We start from the raw sequence: 22,240 nt of genomic DNA on the forward strand, positions 1-22,240 counted from the left end.
TTATTAGCAGACTACATCCGAGTATGCAGATACTGGGAGATCCACATTTCACAAATACCCACTAGCTTCATAGATCGTATTACTTGTGAGATATGTGCATGTACTGTATTTAGTAAGGGCTGATACATGGAGTCTAGTGATGTGTATATGTCCCTGCATTAAACAGAAATGCACTGTCACTATGCTCATGGTCATGCACTGTGGTTGCAAGGGGTACAGTTTGTAATGCATGTAATGATGGAAGTATTGTCCCTTTCCATCTGAGGAAGGTACCTGGTGGAAACATGTGTAACCCTTCTGCCCCTCTGAGTTGGCAGCAACAAGGGCCGGGTTCAGTATCCAGGAGTTCTGTTTCAATAACGCAATGCAAAACTGGCTTGAGCCCCCACCCAGTGACCTGGGACAATTACGTATCACCCCCCCGGGCGCCTCTAGGAGGCAATACTTCCCCTCTCGCAAGCACAGAGTCTGAGTGTAGCAAAATCCTTTTAATAAAGGAGGGAAACAATGTGGCATTATATTGGGGAAACACAATAAACAGGATTCATAACATAAACCATGAGCAAAAGACCCACCAAGTAAGTTTTGGCAGTGTCCTTTTCCCCTTAGGGTCTTAAGTCCAATCACCCCAAAATCCAACAACCCAAAAGTCTCTGTCCCTGGTCAGTGCCGCCCCAGAGTTCAAGAGTTTATCTGCAGAGTTTTACCCCCTCTAGCCTGGGTGGAAACGGGGAGCTGGGTATTAAGGGACACCTTACGTGGGCCAGGGCCGATTGCCCTGCCTCTCCGTGGAGTTCTGCTGCAGCCTTCATCACAACCGGCTCCACTCCACCAGCTGTGCCGCTCCTCCAGCCGACCCATGAGCTGCTCCAGCCGTCCCCGCAAACCACTCCACTCCGCTCACTTGCTGTTCCGTGGGCCACTCCAACCGTCCCACAAACCACTCCGCTCACTGTTCCGTGGGCTGCTCCAACCGTGCTGCAAACTGCTCCGCTCTGCCCGCCGCTTAGCGATAGATCTTCAGGCTCCCCCACTAGTTAACACAGCACTCAGCTCAGTAACTTTAACTCTTTTCATGATTTCAGCTCTTAGTGATTTCAGCTTGTAGTAGGGGAGCCCCAGTGCTGGTGCACCATTGGCCCAAAGTAAATTCAGCTCAGTAGTCTCTAGATGGACTCCTAATGGAATCAGAATTAGCTCTGCTCTTCAACAGTGGAGAGAGAAGGTGCAATTCGTGTTCTAGGCCCTCAAAGGGGACCCATACCATCACATACACATGCCAGTCCCCAACCTCTCTCCATTCACTGGGTTTTGGAACCCATGTCCCTTGTCTAGCGAGTGCTACTTAGTTGATGGTGAGATCCTCTGTCATAAAACAGGTTCATAGTCCCTCATTCACATAATCAGGGTAACAACACTTTATTCCTCCTGCCCCAACAACAGAGAAATTGAGGATCCCACAGCTGTCAAAGTGACCATTTGGGGCTGCCGTGGGCTATGCTAGGCGGGGTGGGTGTGCCTATGCAAACAAGATCAGCCCCTGAAATTATTTTCCACACTCACCATAATTCACCACCAGATGTCAGGGTAGAGCTCATCCTGACTCTGCTTACACATGTAAAGCCAGATTGTCACTGGCCCTTGCACAGGTACACAACAATGGTGTAACATCCTGGCTAAGTGTGAGTGTCCATCTCCAGTGGGTGATCCACAGAGGATAAGAGCGTACTACTCCTACCAGTTAAAGGAGATACTCCTTTAGCTCAAGGAGTAAAAGCCAGCACTAAAGGTCTTGGGTTCTTTCCATGATGGTTGTTAGACATTGGTAGATTTGAAATCTAATGTGCAACTCCTTGGCTAAGTTTCAGATTATTACATCAGCACAAGGTGCAGGGTACAGGCACAAGTGCAGTTCTTGGTAGCGGCAGAGTGCACACTAGATTTCAAATTCAGGGATAGAACCTCAAAAACAATGGAAAACAATTGTCTGCTGCTGCCACCTGGTTATGGTGGGGAGCTCACCCTCCTAAAAGCTGGAGCAATACCCCTCCTTTCGGGAACACAACACTTTCTGGAAACACCTCAAGGGCAGTGCAAATTCTCCTTGTTTCCAGCCAAAGCTCTCACATGTACTATATTTTGTGGGATGTTCTACATTTCAGTCAAATCAGGCTCCCTGTCTCACTAATTTAGGAAGTAATACATAGAGGAGAGCACATGCCCCCATCAAAATATCCCTTAGCCTGGAGGGAGGTGTACTGGACTAGGATCCAGGAGACCACAAGGTCAAGCCTCACCTTTTCTACTGAGTGGTGTTAATAATGTACACTTCACACCCCTCTACTGTGGAGCCCGGTTATAAGCCAGGACCCCATTGTGCTAGGCGCTGTACAAACACAGAACAAAAGGATGATACAGTGGCACCAGGTAATTTCCATTTTTCCGTAACTTAAATTATGTTGGTGTGGGGAACAGCATGAGTTGAATTTGGGGGTAGCCTGATCACGCTTTTCCTCCCCCTGACACCCCAGGTAAAGAACTCCCCTCACACACACAATCCTTTAACAGCCAGGGTGGGGACCCCCTCAAACCTCCACCCACATCTGTAACAGATTGAAGAACCATTTCGTTTGATTCACACAGAGGCAAAATCCTTAACAATGGGTTTATGGTTTAAAATACATATGAAATTTATCAGCTATGGCGCGGCGTGTTTCAAAACCCAGGTGTTACTTATGTCAGTCTTTGGTCACATGTCAGTGGTCTGTGTCACTCAGTCTTTGGTCACATGTCAATGGTAAGTGACCCTCATCAGATTTGAAGTGGAGGCCACCAACAGAGGCCTGTACTTCACAGGCACAGACTGGCCCCTAGATCGTTTAGGATGAAAGTTCCCCCAGATTTAGAGAACGTGTCTATTGACAGAGCAGAGCAAACCAAGTGAGCTGGATGATTCCCTCTCATGAATTACAAGCATCATCATGATTTAACAACCCCACACAGGTGGCGACGAGAAAATCATGCAGCGAAGGAGGAGGATTTATGGAGGACAGTGTTAGCAGCTTTCTCTGGATTGCAGCAACAAAGAAATATAGGCAAGACAATGATTCCCATATGTCTGAATATTAATTTGGAGGAACAGCCACGTTCTGTTTCTGTGTTGGTTTATTTATTTTATTGGAGTGCGGGTGACAGAATAATTGTGTTCTGGAACTAGGGACAACAGTACTGCTTCTGATATCACTTGCACTCCACAGAATAATTCCACTCAAGTTAGATTTATCCTGTTGCAATGGAGATCACAATCTGGCCCAGTATTTTTAAGGTTGATCATAGAATCATAGAACTGGAAGGGACCTTGAGAGGTCATCTAGTCCAGTCCCCTGCCCTCGTGGCAGGACTAATTATCTAGACCATCCCTGAGAGGTGTTTGTCTAACTTGCTCTTAAAAATCTCCAGTGATGGAGATTCCACAACCTCCCTAGGCAATTTAGTCCAGTGCTTAACCAACCTGATAGGAAGTTTTTCCTAATGTCCAACCTAAACCTCCCTTCCAGCAATTTAAGCCCATTGCTTCTTGTTCTATCCTCAGGGGTTAAGAAAAACATTTTTTCTTCCTCCTCCTTGTAACAACCTTTTACATACTTGAACACTGTTATGTCCCCCTCTCACCTCTTCTCTTTTCCAGGCTAAACAAACCCAATTTTTTCAATCTGCCCTCAGAGGTCCTGTTCTCTAGACCTTTAATCATTTTTGTTGCTCTTCTCTAGACTCTCTCCAATTTGTCCACATCTTCCCTGAAATGTGGCGCCCAGGACTGGACACAATACTCCAGTTGAGGCCTATTCAGCACGGCGTAGAGGGGAAGAATGACTTCTTGTGTCTTGCTTACAACTCTCCTGCTAATACATCCCAGAAGGATGTTCACTTTTTTTGCAACAGCCTCACACTGTTGACTCATATTTAGCTTGTGGTCCACTATGACCCCCAGATCCCTTTCCGCAGTGCTCCTTCCTAGGCAGCCATTTCCCATTTTGTATGTGTGCAACTGATTGTTCCTTCCTAAGTGGAGTACTTCCCATTTGTCCTTATTGATTTTCATACTATTTACTTCAGATCATTTCCCCAGTTTGTCCAGATCATTTTGAATTGTAATCCTAGCCCAATAAAGCCCCAATTTCTCCTATTCACAGAAATATAAAGTCTCCCTGGGCCAGAGAATCCCCCCTCACAGTGACAGAGGAGAAAGGTTTCCATCCCAAAAAGGAAAAACATCCAGAGACCTGAATGAAAGAACATGACAGAACATGGACAGCAGATGAAACCAGCAAAGCCTATCAGCTGGTTCCAGCAATAAATCTAAGTAATTGCGATAAATTTCCACTTTCCCCCCATTTAGCCACAAATTATTTTAATTTCAGTCACAGGAACTTTGATATTTCACCCAAGCTCAGAGCACTTGCCATACAAAACACTGTTTCCAGCATCAGTTTTAGTCTAGGCACATTTGTGTTGCCAAAAATGATAAGACAATGAGCAGCAGTGTGGCCCCGAGGGAATGAGGAGAGCTGTTATTTATATTACAGTAGCGCCTGGAGGCCTCAATCCAGATTGGGCTCTCATTGTGCTAGGCACTGTGCAAACCTTCGTAAGGCACAGCCCAACCCAACCCCAAAGGACTTACAATCTAAATACACAGACAAAATGAAACAGGAAGCACCAAGAGGTGAAATGATTTGCCCAAGGTCACACAGCAGGTTAGTGGCGGAGGTGGGAACAGAGCACAGCTCTCTTGAGTCACAGTCCAGTGCCCTATCTACCAACCACACTCTTTCTAGTTGAGTTCCTTTCCCAGCATTGCCATTGACTTGATGTATGATCACTTCACCTCCCTATATGAATTTTGAATGGGCCAGGGTCAATGTACAGCCAGCCTTCACACTTGGGGCCAACGAGAGCGTCCCACATGCGGCTGTGGCCAGAGACAGACAGGGTCACATGCCAGGGATGACTGCCCTCTGATAAGATTTGCTGGTGGTCTGAGGGCTCTGCACTTGGCTGATGAGGCTGCCATAAATTGGCTTGGCAAGCGCCTCATCTGACAAGACGATAACCTCCCTATGTCCTCAGTTTTCCCAGCTGTGAAATGGGGCTAGCGACACTGAAATTCAGTGACTTGTGTCACGCAGGACATCAGATAAGATGATCGCAGTGGTCCGTCCAGGCCTGAACATCTATGAATACTTCTCTCGATTCTGTGCTCACTTTATGCTGCCTACATCCTTGAGATTCTCTGTGTCTCCAGATGTGTGCACCTCAGCTGTTTCTACAAATTGTCCGAGTTCTGGAATCCACATACCAGAACACCACGGATGCACTAACTAAATCTGTGATAAGGCTAGAGCCAGTCTGAACACAGGATTTTTTTTCCCTTGCTGAAAATTTTGATGAAAACAAAAATATTTTCATTGCCATGCGTTTCCCGCAGAAAATGCCAACTTTTTGGCCCCAAAGTTTGGCTGCACACCAAAATATTTCCGCTAAAGCCTTTCCTGGTTTTGAGCATTCAGTCCCCCCTCTTCCTCCGACAGAATATTGAAATTTTTCATGTAAAGCAGAAAAAAAAATCCATCAAAAACCAGTTCTGACAGAAAATATTTGACCAGCCCTAGGTAAGACCCTGCCCTGGCCCCATTTCTGTATGGCTAACTCCAGCAGCGAGACCCTATTCCAGAAGCTATTTACTATTGCAATTATGTTCTATTCCAACTGCCACCTTCCAAAATATGTTAGAGGTGGTGTCTCCCCAGCACCGCTGTTTTAATTTGAGGACATAAAGTGCTGTACAGAATTGCAAATGTCAGTACTATTATTTATTTCATCACCTTCTCCTGCATCTTCCTCCCATAGGGGAAAAAAAAAATCACACAAAGGTCCTGAATTAAAGGTCTGGAGACTTTCATGCACATCAGAGGTGGGCAAACTACGGCCCGTAGGCAACATCCAGCCTGCAGGACTGTCCTGCCCGGCCCCTGAGCTCCTGGGTGGGGAGGCTAGCCCCCGGCCCCTCCCCCGCTGCCCCTTTCTCCCCCACAGCCATGCCGCCGCGCGGGCAACGCTCTGGGCAGTGGAGCTGCGCATTCCTGCCGAGTAGAGCGGCAGCATGTCTGGCTCTGGCTGGCACGGCAGCCAGACATGCTGCTCTGCATGCTCTGCTCGGCATGGTAAGTGGGCCAGGGCTGGGGCTGGGGGATTGTATAAGGGGTGGGGGGTCCCGGGGAGCAGTCAGGGGATAAGGAGCAGGAGGTGGTTGAATGGGGTGGAGGTTCTGGAGAGGGGGTGGTCAGGGGATGGGGAACAGGGGGGGTTGGATAGGCATAGGGTTCCAGGGGGCCTGTCTGGGGGCGGGGGTGTGGATGGGGCGGGGCAGTTAGGGGACAAGGAGCAGGGGGGGTTGGATGGGTCAGGGGTTCTGAGGGGCGCAGTCAAGGGGCAGGAAGTGGGAGGGGGCGGATGGGGGCGGGGGGCAGGCTGTTTAGGGAGGCACAGCCTTCCCTACCCAGCCCTCCATCCAGTTTTGCAATGTGGCCCTCGGGCCAAAAAGTTTGCCCACCCCTCATGTACATGGTATAAAACCAAGACCATGCACTAGGATCCAGCATACAATCAAATGCATGTAAAAATACGCTGACAGGGCAATCTGCTAGAACTGAGCATAGGAGCTTTGCTAAGGGCCTGATCCTGTGAGGTACTGAGTGCCCTCAGCTCCCATTGACTTCAAGGACCATGCGGGATCAAGCCCTAAGCGTTCTTGTATTCTATAGTCTCCTGCAGCTACACTGGGCAGAAGATGTAAGTGAGTGGCACAGCAATTCAGCGTGCTTTATTCAAGGGTAATGCTACAGTGGGCTACAGATTAGCGTTAGTTTTCACTGTGGAATAAACAATTACCCACGGCCAATTATATTTCAGCCACAGGCAATTATTCTAGCCCAAGTGTGAATCAAATTAGTCCTTTCTTGGTGGGTCTGAGAATGCAAATAGGTATTTTTCCACAGGTAAATGAAGTAGGGCAGAGGCCGGAGTTTAATAGCTAAGTGTTTCTCTTTTTTTCCATATGCAACACTGCATTCCACACAAGGCTGTAGTGGAACCAAACGAGCATGTTTTTAGACCAGGGGCAGGCAACCTATGGCACGCGTGCGGAGGGCGGCACGTGAGCTGATTTTCAGTGGCACTTACATTGCTCGGGGCCTGGCCACTGGTCCAGGGGGGTCTGCATTTTAATTTAATTTTAAATGAAGTTTCTTAAACATTTTAAAAACCTTATTTACTTTATATACAACAATAGTTTAGTTATATATTATAGACTTAGAGAAAGAGACCTTCTAAAAACGTTAAAATGTATTACTGGCACTTAAATCAGAGTGAATAAATGAAGTCTCGGCACACCACTTCTGAAAGGTTGCCGACCCCTGGTTTAATGGTTACAAATGGGTCTCCTGGGATCTCGTCTTGCTCCAATACTAATTCACTGTGTGAACTTGGGTAAACCACTTAACCTCTCTGCCCCTCAGTCTGCCCCCTGGAAAATACATACCTGCATCTCCACAAGTCCTGTGAGGCTTTCATAGTTCATCTCCGCAAAGGACATCGAGGTCCTCGGATGACAAATGATACTCATGTGCCCCAGGCAGCGACATCTACAAAAACATCACCATTGTTGTCAGTAGAATCTTGGACGAGCCAGAGGGGCCATACAAGTGCCCCGTCTTTTGGCATGTGAGCTATACAGAGGCTTTACAATGCTCTTTGTCCCTTGGTTGGTTGGTTGGTTCTTTCTCCACATAGAATAAAAGTGCCAATCCCGAGTGCAGCAAACTTGGATTTCTGCCTAGGGGAAATGTGATCCATCAGCAGCAATTTGTTTCCTCTTGCTTCTTCACTACCAGACGTCATTAACAGTTAGCAGCAGGCCGAGGAAGAAAGCAGCTAGGCCTAAGATGACTGCAGCTGGCACAGTGAAGAGAATGAGGGTCTAGGCAGCAACGAAGCAGCCGCGGCTGGCCTGGGTCAGCTGATTCAGGCCCGCAGGGCTGTAAAATGGCTGTGTAGACATTCGGGATGGGCGAGGGTCCCTGATCCCAAACTCCAGCCTGGCGGCTCCCTTTCACCACATCAGCACCCCCAGCAGACACAGGGGGAAGTGACCTCATGCTGCATCTGTTACATGCTCACCTCCTTGTGCTGATCAATGGGCCTTGATCGGCAGCAGTCCTTTTATAGCTCTCACTGGGGAGGGAAGGCAGTGCTGGTTTCCTGCTGGTGGAGTCAAGTATTGCTTTCAAAGCCATGCCTTCCTAGGGCTGGAGGGGCATGTTTAATTAATAAGAGATGGTATCAAAGAGAGATGTGGTTTCAAGTTGGGTGGAAGAGTCATAAGTGAAATGAGCCTGGTGGCCGTATTCTAATCCCCAAGGATGCTTGGAATGCGAACGGAGACATTCATGCATCAGAATCAGTGCAGAGTTAATTAAAGGAAATAGTACTTGGCACTTGGTTTTCATCCTCAAAGCACTTTACATATGTTAACTGAAATTAAATAGTGATACCCTCAGAGACCAAGAGAGAGGATACTGTACCAATCGCATCCACTGCAGAGAATAAGATTACACCGTTCCCTTTATGTTTAGTGATGCTCTAAGCAATCAGCTTGGATCATCGTAAAATGGGCAAATTTGTCCATGGTATAAAGCTACTGACAAAAGTATCATTACATGGTCCCAGGGTGAACGTGGTCCATCATGTTTAGTGTCACCGGAGCTAGCCATAGAGAATTATTACCATACCTCCTTATTACCCAATATTCAAAGGCTTATTCACTTGAGGAGGATTTCAGTTCCTGCACACACTGGAATTCCCACACCTACCTGATTCCTATAGAAACAGCAGACAGCAGCAGCCCCAAAGCTCAGCTATGTCCTATGAACGAGTTTCCCAAAACGGACTTCTGAACACAGGAAAACAGAGCAATGGCTATATTTTATTTATCATTTTCTCACTGTGGTAGACAAATGTTTGTCACTGGGAGGGATAGCTCGAGGTCAAATTCCTTTAAAGTACGCTTAACTCAGGTAACTGAAACCTCAAGCTGCTGAAGGAAGGGACCCAGGCATATTTTCAGAAATCTGTAACCATTTTATAATTTCACTAATGCTGCTTCGAATGACCATTTGGAAGTTAGCTGCATCCACGAGTCTAGAGCTCAGATGTTCTTGGTCCAAAAGTACAAGCCTCCACCACTCAAGCTAAAGGAGAATCTCCCTTCAATAACTATCAGTATAAGGCCTATAACAAAGCAGAGCAGTTCTGAGTCCATCCAGTGCAGGGTGTGTGTATATAATACACACATCCGTATGCACATGTTGATGCACCTACGCGCGCACACAGAGTTTGTTATGGTATTCTTCCAGAGTTAATTGTCACTCTCAAACCCTTTTGAGTTCTTCTAAGCCTTCCTTTCCTGAGGTTCAGAATAGGCTGTCTTCGTGTGTTTTGTTTGGAAGCACAAGGGTGTTAAGAGTTCCGGTTAAGCTTTCAATTATCTAAATCCAAGACTAAGTGGAAACTGAGTGGAAAGTTTCCTACTAAGTAAGAGTCTTTGTAAATGCCAAGCCTGTTCCTATGCAGATAATCCCTAGACTGTTTATATGCTGGAGGAGCTGAAAGTCAGATTCACTCAGCATCCCATCCTTCAGATACACCACAGATCAGTCAGCAGAATGGCTGCCAGGCCTGCCTCAAAGAGCTGAGCAGAGTATGTTTACAGTGGAAGGTGCCCATCCCACACTGCATGGTGGGAAGACCTGTCCGGTTCCAGGGTCAGTGATACTCACCATCCTGTGAGTGTAAGAAATATAGCAGCAAGGGCAGAGAGGGCAGGTCTTCTTCAAATTAACTCCTTGCCCCTTGGCTCTCCTTTCTGCTGGAGCACTAACAAATGTTCTCCAGCTGCAGCCTGGATCTTCAGCAATGCACAGGGAGGGGGAGGGATGAGGCAGCAAAGGATACTGAGCTGCCCAGCCCACCTCACAGCGGTGGAGTGCCACAGTTCCCTGCAGAGACCCCCATACCCTCTCCCTCATGCAGAATGCATGGCGCCGGCTCATTCGGCTCAGTGAATATGGCCCCTGCCATAGGCGCCGACTCCGTGGGTGCTCTGGGGCTGGAGCACCCATGGGGAAAAATTGGTGGGTGCTCTGCACCCACCGGCAGCTCCCTGCCCCACCCCAGCTCACCTCCGCCTCTGCTCCGCTTTCTCCCTTGAGCGTGCCGCTTCTCGCCCTAGCTCCCAGCGCTTCCCACCGCGAAACAGCTGTTTTGCGGTGGCAAGCGCTGGGAGGGAGGGAGGGAGGAGGAGGAATGCCGCGCGCTCAGAGAAGAGGCGGGGCCGAGGCGGGGATTTGGGAAGGAGTCCAATAGGGGCAGGGAGGGGATGGAGTTGGGGTGGGGACTTTGGGGAAGGGGTTGGAATGGAGGCAGCGCAGGGGCAGGGCATGGGTGGAGTTGGGGTGGGGCCGGGGGCAGGGAGGGCGCGAGCACCCACCGGCACCGGGAAAAGTCGGCGCCTATGGCCCCTGCCTAAGGGGACTGCAGTGCACGCTGGGTGTGTGGGAGCTGACCCGCTCTTACCTGCTGTCCTGGTGGTGCCCCAAATTTTCAGTTGTCCTACGCATTCGCTTTTGCTGCGTGTGCCTAAGGACGGCCCTGCCTCTGGCTGACAAGTAACTACCTAGTTACCATCCAAGTGAAGTGAACTTGACTGATTGACCCTTTCTCACTCCTGATTGGGAAGGGGTTCATCCCATCACAGGTCCCTTTTCCTCCTCACTAATATCATGTCCACTAATAGCACAACCCTCTGTGGCAGGGCTCTGTACAGCAAAGTTGTGAGACATTCTCGTGAGTGACACAGCACAACCCCTTGCCACTGGGAGCATCACCTCAGCCCTACTGCCCCTTGTGCAGAGCCCATGGTGAACTGCCTATGTTGGTGTCTTGGATCGCAGCATGATGCCTTCTCTCTACTGAGCCATCAGTCTGACGAGCAGTTAGATGACCCAGGACAATAGTTGCGGATTAAAGAACTTCAGATACTTGTGTTTAAACTCAGAAGTTACAAGGTTGGAGAAAGGGAGCTTGGCAGGATGCCCCGCTCTTCCAGCTCTCCAATGCACGCGAGGGCCCGCATAAAACACTTTCCATTGTATTGCTTAGCAGAAAGTTGGAGCCTTTTCCTCCAGTCTTGGCCCCTGATCCTGCTAGCAATTAGCAGTGTATGTGGACTGGCAGTACTTGCAAGAACTCAAGACTTGTGGTTACTGCACAACTTGTCCACATGCTCAACATCAGACCCTGCTACTCCTTCAAAAACCCATTAGAGTGCCCTGGATTGACAGCTCAGCAGGCTTAGATAGACAGCACGAGACTGCGGATCTCTGCAGTGTCAGGCCAATGCTCCTGGTTGGGCCTCTCCACTTAAATATAATGAATCTGCTTCTCCTCTTATTTGCACCGGTGTAAATGAGGGGACCACCACCGAAGCTGGTAGAGACACTGGTGTGGAACCGGTGCAAGTTTTTGGCCCAATCCCTTCTGAAGCGAAACAATTGACTGCGTGTGTCTGTAAAGCAGTCATCTGCCTTCAGCCTGCACAGCAAAGTTTTCTGTGATCTAGAAAACAACTGACCCAGTGGCCAAATGTAATATGATCTGTGCTGAGTTGCATAAATCCAATTGTATTTCCATTCAAAGCAAAGGAACTGATCAAATGATCACTTTTGTCCAGAGACACTGGCTATTTATCATTATAAAATGGCCTTTGGCTCAGAGCACTGGTAAAGGTATAGACGTATCTACAGGTGACTGAATTCAGCCCAGCTACAGTTGACCTGCAGTTGGCGCTGTCTGATGACAGTTTGGTGGCCTCTATGAAATGAGGTGGGGATCACAGTCCAGTTCCTAACTGACCATCACACGATTGATTCCTCTTCCTTTTTTCCTGCTGCTTTCATCGGTAACTAGACTCCTCTCTGCAAGGAAGAGAGCCAAAACCATGTGAGCTGACTTTCTTCTGGAGACCGACTGATAATGGACCCCAGCGGAAGGACACAGATCACAATTTAGGGATGCTGCAGCAGTACAATACATCGCACTTCCCCTGAAACTTTCATCTGGAGCCTTTAAAGTGCTTTATAAACATTCATTCATTAAGCCTTTCAAACAGCTCTTTTTACCCAGAAGCACCAAGAGATCGGTAGCTCACCCAAGTCCACACAGCAAGTCCGTGACAGAGCTGGGTTATCGAACCTGACCCCCAGTCCATGGCAGCAGTTTCTAGAACCTGCCAGTGCCCAAATAGCAGGGACAGGATGTGTGAATAAGACCAAAAAGGAGGGATACAAAACACTGACTCATGCAGGAAACTGAGAATGCTGGGTGATCCCTGTTTTTCGTGTAATTCTTTCCACAACTTCTCTCTATCTAAGGTACTTATATGGCCCCCCATTGCTGTAGTATCAGAGTCTCACCATCTTTAATGTCAATTAAAACTTCTACATCAGATGGAGGATTCTGCATTTCTGACATGAATCATTTCCTACAATGGAGGGGAGAGAGCGTGGGACAGAGATAAGGTTGGGACTAAAGTGAGTGACATCTCGTGATCCGAGGGACTCTCGAGGGGGGCGGGCATGACACTCCACTGCTGTAAAGATGCAAAGAAGCTGGAATGCGCTCACGTGTCTGAGAAATCACCCTGGAGCATCTCACTCTCTAGTCTTTTCTAGCTTGGCCAATGTAAACAGGGGTTTGAAAAGAGCTGCTTTCTCCAGGTGTTCTCCCCCGTGATTACACAGCGGACACGCTTGTTGGATCAGAGAAAAGGATTTACAGTTTCCTTTTTCTATTTCGTCTGTTTATTCTAGAGGAGACACCATAATCCAAACACTAATTTTTACAAGATTCAATCAAATCCTCTGTCTGAAATCCTGCACGTTTCTATTATGTCATCTGCTCAGCTCCTCTGCCTGTGCTTATGTTTCAAGAATTCCCGAGAAAATGTTAGGCTGTGCCGGGGCTTTCACGCTAAACTCATTCAATGAGCCAGAATCTATGGGATCAAGATTTTTTTCTCTTTTTCGCAGCCTCCTGTACAGCACGCACCCAGGGGCAGGAAACACATCTTAAACTCTTTGTGGCTTGTTAGACACACATCTGCTCTCTGTGAGTATGAGAGCTCCAATGGGTCATTTCCTTTATCTGATGATGGTACACTGCACATGGGTCACCCAGGGGGCTGCTGCTGCTCAATTCCTGAGGGACCTGGTGAGGTGCAATAAGAGGCAGGAGAGCATGGGGAAAGCTGAAACTGATGATGAGGACAGCAGGAAGACCAGGACAGCAGGTATAATCATTTATTTACATCTCCAAATACATTTTTGTTGCACCTGCACTGCTCGCTGGCTGGAGGAAACGTACGATCCTCCAAGCAAAGGAAGCTTAGAATCAAACATACCCACCAGAGGGAATTTCCAGACCAAAAACACAGAGGAACAAGAGGGAAGATGAAACACACTATCCCCATTTGAAGTATAAGACAAAGACATGACTATACTGCAATGCTCTGTCTGTTTGAACTGCTCCCTTGCATTTCTCAGAGGAGCAGGGCACTCTTAAGGTGGGGTGCAGGGGGTTACTTTATTAATTATTATTATTATTTAAATAATACAGCTACAGACTTCAACTCAGGGGATAAGGAAAGGGGAATGTCACAGTCTGTTGTCAATACAGTATTTTCCTTTTTCTAGATGCCAGTAAAAACAACCTTACTCCAAAGTGGGAAGAGAAAGAAAGAGAAATGATGCATTATGTTTGCCTCAAGTAATTTTTTGGCTATATCTGTAGATTATGTTATTTATACACTGTTGGGGTTGGTCCTGCTTTGAGCAGAGGGTTGGACTAGCTGACCTCTTCCAACCTTAATCTTCTATGATACATGAAATACATTGTTGGGGAGTAGTCTAATATTTTCCATGATAAGAGTTTCTTACAACTTTAATTTAGCCCTCTTGTGCATATGCATTGTGAACAGTCTTTAATGACATGATCACATACTGTCCCACCCCGACACCTCCCCAGAAAACCAGGACCCTATTGCGGGCCAAGGCGATAGCAGCAAGGGGCGGGGTTCAATACATAGGGTCCCCCACAAACATAATGCAAACCAGCTGAGCCCCCCCCCAGTGACCTGGGAAAATCTTACACACCACACCCGCCTCAAGAGGCACATTTCCCTCCTGCAAGCACAGAGTGTAGCTGTAGCAAAGGTTTACAATACATGACAAACACAAACAATTAAATTTAAAAAATAATACCTCCAAAGTTCAAGTATCAAAACCATGAGCAAGACCCACTCCAGCAAATTGGGCCATGTCCTTCTCTCTTCTCGGGACCAATTGAATCCAGCAACCCCCCCCCACCCACCCCCCCCAAAAAGTCCCCAAAAGTCAAGTCTCAGTCCCGGGTCAGAGCTCCCCCTCTCAAGAGTCTCTCTCTCCCCCCCCTCCCCCCCCAGCCTGGGTGGGGGGAAAGGGGGGGTTGTCGTTGCCTGCCCCCTGCCCTGCCCCTGCCTTGGGTCCTGTTCTCTCCAGCCAGCCAGCTCCTCCGCTGACTCACTCCTGCTCCGCTCTGTGGCTGCTCATGCTGCTCAGCTCCTCCAGTGTCCCAGCTGTCCTGCTCTCTGCCTCCTTGGCTCCTCTCGGCAGCACTCCTGCCCCAGTGGCTGCCTCCGCCTGCTCCTCTGCTCTCCTGCTGCTCAGCTCTCCTGCTCTCCTCCTCCCACTCCCTCTCCAGCAGTCAGTCCAGCTCTCAAGTTGATTCCAGCTCATAGTAGGGCCCCCCAGTGCCAGTGGTTCAGCTCAGTAACCTGTGTATCTAGATTCTTAAGATCAAAAATTAACTCTGACACATTCCACAGTGGAGAAAGCATAGGGTAGAAGGTGCTTCTGGCTCACACAAGAAGCCTGCACCACACAGTACAAATATCTGTCCACAGCTCTCTCTCTTTTCAATGGGTTTGGAACCCATGTAGCTCTCCTATCTGCAAAGATCCCCCCCATCTGCTAATGCGAATACTTGAAAACTTCCACTCTGCACTCCCCATAATCTACCACCAGATGTCAGGGTAGAGCTCATCCTGACTCTGCTTACACTGGCTCTGTACAAACCCATCAACAAAAATAAAGTCCCTGCCCCAAAAAGCTTACAAAATAAGTCAATAATTATGGGCAGGGCAGGTAGCACTGCTTATAAAAGTTCCCCCACACTACCCATTGTAAGACCCTGTTTTCAGTTGTTTAGAACTTTGCCAAACTGGCACTGTTTGAGCTGAAATGTCCCATGTCAGATGTCTGCCTCAAGCTGAATATTTTTGGAAAGTTTCAGCCAAAATGGTTTAGTCATTTCTGAGAACAAACCTAGTGCATGCGGGGGGTAGAAGGGGGGGGGGGAAACCATTGTTTTGCAATGTTAGAAAAATTCTGGTGAGCTTTTATTTGAAAAGCTCTGGCTTCTCCATGGTCTGGAGCAGGGACTTGGAGAGAGAGAGAGAGAGAGAGATGGGGTTTTTGCTGTTCCTATCAAAATCTGCCTGAATTTGGCCAAATTGTAAGCCTTTGAAAAATCTCAATTTGCACACGCTCAGTAGAGATTTCTTCAACTTTAGCAGCTAAAAACTCCACTGATTCCATACTCACACAGCATGCTCAAGCCTCTGACACTTCTTAGTACTGACCAGACTACACATGTACTATCCCCATAGCACCACTGAGCACGCTTCACCCCAGGATTATAGGGGCTCAGAAGGACTCTCCCTGTAATTGCTGCTCTTTGCTGGACACCAGAGCTGTCTTTCCTGTACTTTCACTGACCTCCCGGCTGGTGCAACATGGAGGAGGAAGCCACCTGACTTGAATGCAGAGGGGACAAGAGCTGGATGGGGGAGGGGAAGGAATAGATTGGGACTGGAGGAACAAGAAACTGAGTAAGAGCTGACTGGGCAAGAAGGCTGAGGGGGAGTGACTGGGCAAGGAGGGGGAGTGACTGGGCAAGGAGGCTGGGACTGGGAACCGGAGAGAGGGGAGGCTGGGACTGGAAGCTGATGAGGAAAATGGCAGCAGGGTGGGGGGAGACCCACTGAAATTCGATGCAGAACGGAGGAGACTGGGACTGGCTGGACAAGGGGACTGGGACTTGGAACCCATGTGGAGAAGAGGGATGGGGAGGTCTGACAAGGAACTAGGCTGTGGGTGTAGAACTGGCACTGGATGGACAAAGAGACTGGGACATGGAGCCAGAGAGAATGTGTTGGGATGTTGGCAATTCAACAGGAGGTATATTCCCCTGTATGTCCATATGAACACAGAGCCCCTTCATGGTGCTAAATATTACCGTGTCTTTCCAATACCACATAAAACCCAGGACCATTGAAAAACCCATCGCACTTACAGCAGATGTAGGTTGCTATCTGAATTCTCCTGCCAAAAATCCAACTCAGGCAACTATATCCAGCTTAAGCTCCTCCTGGTATTTCTCTTCACTTCCTAAGGTGCAAGGGGTAGTTTGGTGGCGAGAATGCATTCTCCTAAGGAATCTGTCAAGGCAGTGAATCCCACACAGCTACAACTCCTGCTGTATTTCAGGTCAATCTAAAGGCACCAGCTAAGGCCCCAAGGGCACACCCACTGGAGTCATTGGAAGTGCCTCCATGGAAGATTGGCACTGAGAGTGAGAAATAAGCGCGCGTCTCTACCATGAGGCTTATTTTATGCTTCATCTACCTGGGTCAACAGTTTCCTTGCCATCCCTCCCCACATCTGGCAAGTTTAACTGAAGGTAATGGAATGTGGTTACTTTCCCTTTGGGTCCAGTAACCCAGTGCAGCCTGGGCTCCAGTTCGGGGCAATTAACCTCCCCTGGAAAATCCACCCAACTTGCGTCCCTCTAGCACAGGGGAGCACAGCGGCAGCAGCTGCTTCTTGTTTGTCTCCTGGTTGTTTACGGTGCTTCCCCTACCATTCACTTCCCCTCACTGCTAAGATACTGTGCGAGCCATTCGTCACCACAGCCTCTGGCAATTTCTAACTGGCACCGGAGGGCTTCCTGCCACTCATCTGATCTGCCCTCCCCATATGGAAAGCTAAAGTGAGCCCCAAACCATCCACATAGACAGATTTGAGTAATGATTGTGGGGTCTACCTGGCTCCCTCTCGCTGAGGAGCTGTAGGATCAGTGATTCCAAGGAATCTTTATATGCACCTTGGGTAACACCAGTATCAAATAAAAGGCCTTGCTGTGTGTCAAGTGCTGCCTACAAGCTGTAAATTACCCTTAAAGCAACTGTTAATGAACAAGGGTCCAGGGTGAGGCAATCCCACAAGTCACAGAGGTAAGGTGACCTAATGCGGCCACTGAGGTCTCCCTGGGCTGCAAGTCAGGGTGATGTTCCAGGAATATTTCCCATAAATTACCCAATGGGATGGGAAGGGAGGAAATGTCAATGGTTTCCCAAGGCATCATATGGTGCCAACATTTTTGTATCTCCTTTGATTGTCCTCACAGATGGTTACAGCTTCGTGGAGCTAGAGTTTTATCATGCTACTTCTCCCAATTCAATCCCCCTTAACCCCCATGTCTCTTTCATCCCATCGCAACCTGAGACCTACATTGTAAGTTTAAGAGAGGGGACATTCAGGAGTGTGTTTTTCAGTGTCCTCACTTGAATGAACACTCTCAGAGATCTGGCAAAGGAGTTACCCACATCTAATACAGGGTCTGAAGGTTCAGCTGTGGTCACGGAAGAGGAAACTGGTGGACTGAGAAGCAGAAGTATGATCCACTTGGGTAAACAGAATTCAAAAAGCTTCTCAAATCAATTACTTCATTGCATGCAAGTCCCCTTAGGTACTCAGGTGACAGACATCATTTAAGACATTGACATCAGCTATGTCAGTGAGGCAGTTATTGTACAAAGCGAAATGGCCTGTGTTGTTGTGACTGTTTGTGGGGACTGTCTATGAACAACTTGTGAATCCTTTTTGATATTGTGAACTCTCTGTACATTTATGCCCTTACAGTTGTGGTACTGTAACTGTATTGTTGCATCACACTTCTTGTGGCAAGGAGAGGGGGACTGGCACCAGGGTGTCTGCCTCTGAATGGGATGGTTGTTAAGGACCATCAACAACTGAATGAGCCCTGCCCTGGCAGAGCAAAGGGGTGACTGCAACCTAGGTAAAGCCAGATCTCAGCCAGCGAATGGAAAAAACCAAGAGTAGGAACAAGGAACCAAAGTGTTAGTGCTGGATTTTAAAAATTCAGAGACTGGTCAGAAGCACAAAGGGATCTTGCGGCAGGAGAAGAGACTCCATGACCTGGGAGAGAAGCCCAAACTGGAGGTGTGAAGTCCAGGAGAGAGAGGACCTGGAACCATGAATGGACACTGACTGAATCCCAAAGAACACTCAAGACTGAAGTAGGGAATTGTGTACAGGTATTTCTAGTTTTGCATGGATCTGTATATTTCTTTTACTGTCTAAAGTAAAGAGTAACTGGTTTAGAATTCCCTCAACAAAGTTTGTCTTATTTGCTTCAACTATCTTGTGTCCCTCAAGGTTTATGTTAGAGTATCCACGAGGGTGGAGCTCTGGGGAGGGCGGGCTTAAGCTATTCGGCCTTGGGTGGTTCAGTTCTGGTCTTGGGACTAGGGCAGGTGGACCATGAAAGCCCACTTCCAAAAAGGGGCACCAGACAGAGAGTCTTTGCACAGGGAACGAGTCTAGAGGCCAAGGGAGGGACTGTGCCTGGAGCCGAGCTAGATCCTGGGGAGCTTAAGAGCACAGAGATACAGAACATGAGTCCAAACACAGCAGCCTGGTGAGTGTCCAATAGACAGGAGCTTGACCCTTCAATAATCATTATGGCCTTAAAAATGAGGAATAAAAACTATGAGTGCAAATCAATTTGCCATAGAGGTAGTTGCCAAGGCAGGTGGGAACAGGGAGAATAGGAGTATTAAACGTCAGTCCGAAAGACAGCACACGCTACATGGCATCCGTTATAAATATAGGACTGGTCATACCAGTTTAAAATCACCAGTGCATCCAGTCCAGTAACCTGCCTCCAGCTGTTGCCACCGACACATGCTTTAGAAGAAGGCAACAAAAAATACCCAGCCCGATAACATGCCTTTTCAGTTGCTCAGAACTGTACATGTTGAGTCACTGACCCCAGTGGGAGATTACACTGTGATCTGCTGAGTGAGCTTTACACTGGTCTACAATTTTTGAGAAGTCGTCTGCTTCAGAGATAAAATGTGCTATTTATTATGTATTTTGATGTGCTGAATTCAAATATGACAATTTAAACAACTGATTGGCTACTGTTTCTAAGTTATTTAAGTTTTTACATTTTATATCTATGTATATTGTGTAGATAGTAGAGTTTTAATCATAAATTGTAAACCTAGGTCTTTTCATGTGTTTATGGTTGCTTTACATGATAATATTTCACCTGTCCTGTTTATGTAACACCTTAAAAATCAGCAAAAGGGTTATATAAATAAAATTTATTATGAAACAAAAGGCAAAAAACTATTATGTACATAGTTTAGTCCTATTCAGTGTCTACTCGGCGCTTCTTGGCTTGTCTCTTGTATTCATTAAATGGAGCATCTCTTGTCACTGTCCAGCAATAGTCTGCAAGCATTGATGGGCTCCATTTGCCCTGATAGCGTTTCTCCATTGTTGCAATGTCCTGGTGAAATCGCTCGCCGTGCTCGTCGCTCACTGCTCTGCAGTTTGGTGGAAAAAAATCTAGATGAGAGTGCAAAAAATGTATCTTTAGTGACATGTTGCAACCAAGGCTTTTGTATGCCTTGAGGAGGTTTTCCACCAACAACCTGTAGTTGTCTGCCTTGTTGTTTCCGAGAAAATTTATTGCCACTAACTGGAAGGCTTTCCATGCCGTCTTTTCCTTGCCACGCAGTGCATGGTCAAATTCATCATCTCGAAGAAGTTCACGAATCTGAGGACCAACAAAGACACCTTCCTTTATCTTAGCTTCACTTAACCTTGGAAATTTTCCATGGAGGTACTTGAAAGCTGCTTGTGTTTTGTCAATGGCCTTGACAAAGTTCTTCATCAGACCCAGCTTGATGTGTAAGGGTGGCAACAAAATCTTCCTTGATTCGACAAGTGGTGGATGCTGAACACTTTTCCTCCCAGGCTCCAATGGCTGTCGGAGTGGCCAATCTTTCTTGATGTAGTGGGAATCTCTTGCATGACTATCCCATTCGCAGAGAAAATAGCAGTACTTTGTGTATCCAGTCTGCAGACCAAGCAACAGAGCAACAACCTTCAAATCACCACAAAGCTGCCACTGATGTTGGTCATAGTTTATGCACCTCAAAAGTCGTTTCATGTTGTCATAGGTTTCCTTCATATGGACTGCATGACCAACTGGAATTGATGGCAAAACATTGCCATTATGCAGTAAAACAGCTTTAAGACTCGTCTTCGATGAATCAATGAACAGTCTCCACTCATCTGGATCGTGAACGATGTTGAGGGCTGCCATCACACCATCGATGTTGTTGCAGGCTACAAGATCACCTTCCATGAAGAAGAATGGGACAAAATCCTTTTGACGGTCACGGAACATGGAAACCCTAACATCACCTGCCAGGAGATTCCACTGCTGTAGTCTGGAGCCCAACAGCTCTGCCTTACTCTTGGGTAGTTCCAAATCCCTGACAAGGTCATTCAGTTCACCTTGTGTTATGAGGTGTGGTTCAGAGGAGGAGGATGGGAGAAAATGTGGGTCCTGTGACATTGATGGTTCAGGACCAGAAGTTTCATCCTCTTCCTCATCTGACTCAAGTGAGAATGATTCTGGTGCATCAGGAACCGGCAGTCCTTCTCCGTGGGGTACTGAGCGTATAGCTGATGGAATGTTTGGATAATGCACAGTCCACTTTTTCTTCTTTGACACACCTTTCCCAACTGGAGGCACCATACAGAAGTAACAATTGCTGGTATGATCTGTTGGCTCTCTCCAAATCATTGGCACTGCAAAAGGCATAGATTTCCTTTTCCTGTTCAACCACTGGTGAAGATTTGTTGCACAAGTGTTGCAGCATATGTGTGGGGCCCACCTCTTGTCCTGATCTCCAATTTTGCAGCCAAAATAAAGGTGATAGGCTTTCTTAACCATAGTGGTTATACTGCGCTTTGGTGATGCAAAAGTCACTTCACCACAAACATAGCAGAAGTTATCTGCACTGTTCACACAAGTACGAGGCATCTCTGCTCACTTTGGCTAAACAGAAATGTTTGCAAAATCAAACACTGACAAATAAGAGAGCACGACACTGTATGATTTCTAGAGCTGATATAGGGCAATTTGTTCAGCAGAGTGATGTAAGCTTCGTTATGATTGCATCATCCATGACTTCTAGGAATAACATGATGCAATTCATATCATGTATGACGCAATACCAGCTTCAGATTGCATCATTCATTGTTTTGCCTAAAAAGCAAGTACTGTCCAAACCCAGTCATAGATTTATTCATAGATCCAGTCAAAGATGTATTTTAGTCATTTCTGGTTTAAATTGAGATCCCTTCCCTTTATAACTCACTTATCCTCTGCCATTCCCAAGTCAAGGGTCGTATATACTGACCCAATAGCATAACTTGAAAACTAGAGCCAGTCAACAATTTTAACCATCATTTTCATTCTCAGTGACCCAGAATTAGTAAAGTTTGACTACATTTATTTCAGAAGCATTTTGGCTGTAGAGCAGTTACCCATATCATTATCTTAGCTTGCACTGATAGAAAGCCATTTGAAGGTCATAAAACTATCCAGCTTTTCCAAACCCAACCACAGTGTTTGTCTCAAATACACGATCTGCAGCTGTGAATGGGACAGCTAAGAGGTTGAATGTGACATGTTACATAAAGGATTGGTTCTATTATGTGATGCATCCCCACTCACTGGCACAACAGTCATACTGTGTTCTGAGGTACAAATGACTCCCCCAGACAGCCATATGGCAGCAAAAGCCGGTCCCCTGAGGGATAACAAATATTGGCCAACAGGTGGCTGATGCAACCTGGGA

The 22,240-nt window shown here is 47.2% G+C and overlaps 1 long non-coding RNA gene across 3 annotated transcripts in view; it reads right to left on the minus strand.

The window, feature by feature from the left end:
* The window catches only part of LOC120395208, a 36,269-nt gene that overhangs the window by 8,485 nt on the left and 5,544 nt on the right, over positions 1-22,240 (minus strand). For 2 of the 3 annotated variants that reach the window (XR_005592519.1, XR_005592521.1), the window contains exon 3: positions 8,931-9,010. The exons of the other annotated variant lie outside the window; for it this stretch is intronic. This is a non-coding gene — a long non-coding RNA (uncharacterized LOC120395208). The remainder of the gene's footprint in view (positions 1-8,930; positions 9,011-22,240) is intronic. 3 annotated transcript variants of the gene reach the window in all.

This window comes from Mauremys reevesii, linkage group 1, assembly GCF_016161935.1.
Source record: "Mauremys reevesii isolate NIE-2019 linkage group 1, ASM1616193v1, whole genome shotgun sequence".
NCBI lineage: Eukaryota > Metazoa > Chordata > Testudines > Geoemydidae > Mauremys > Mauremys reevesii.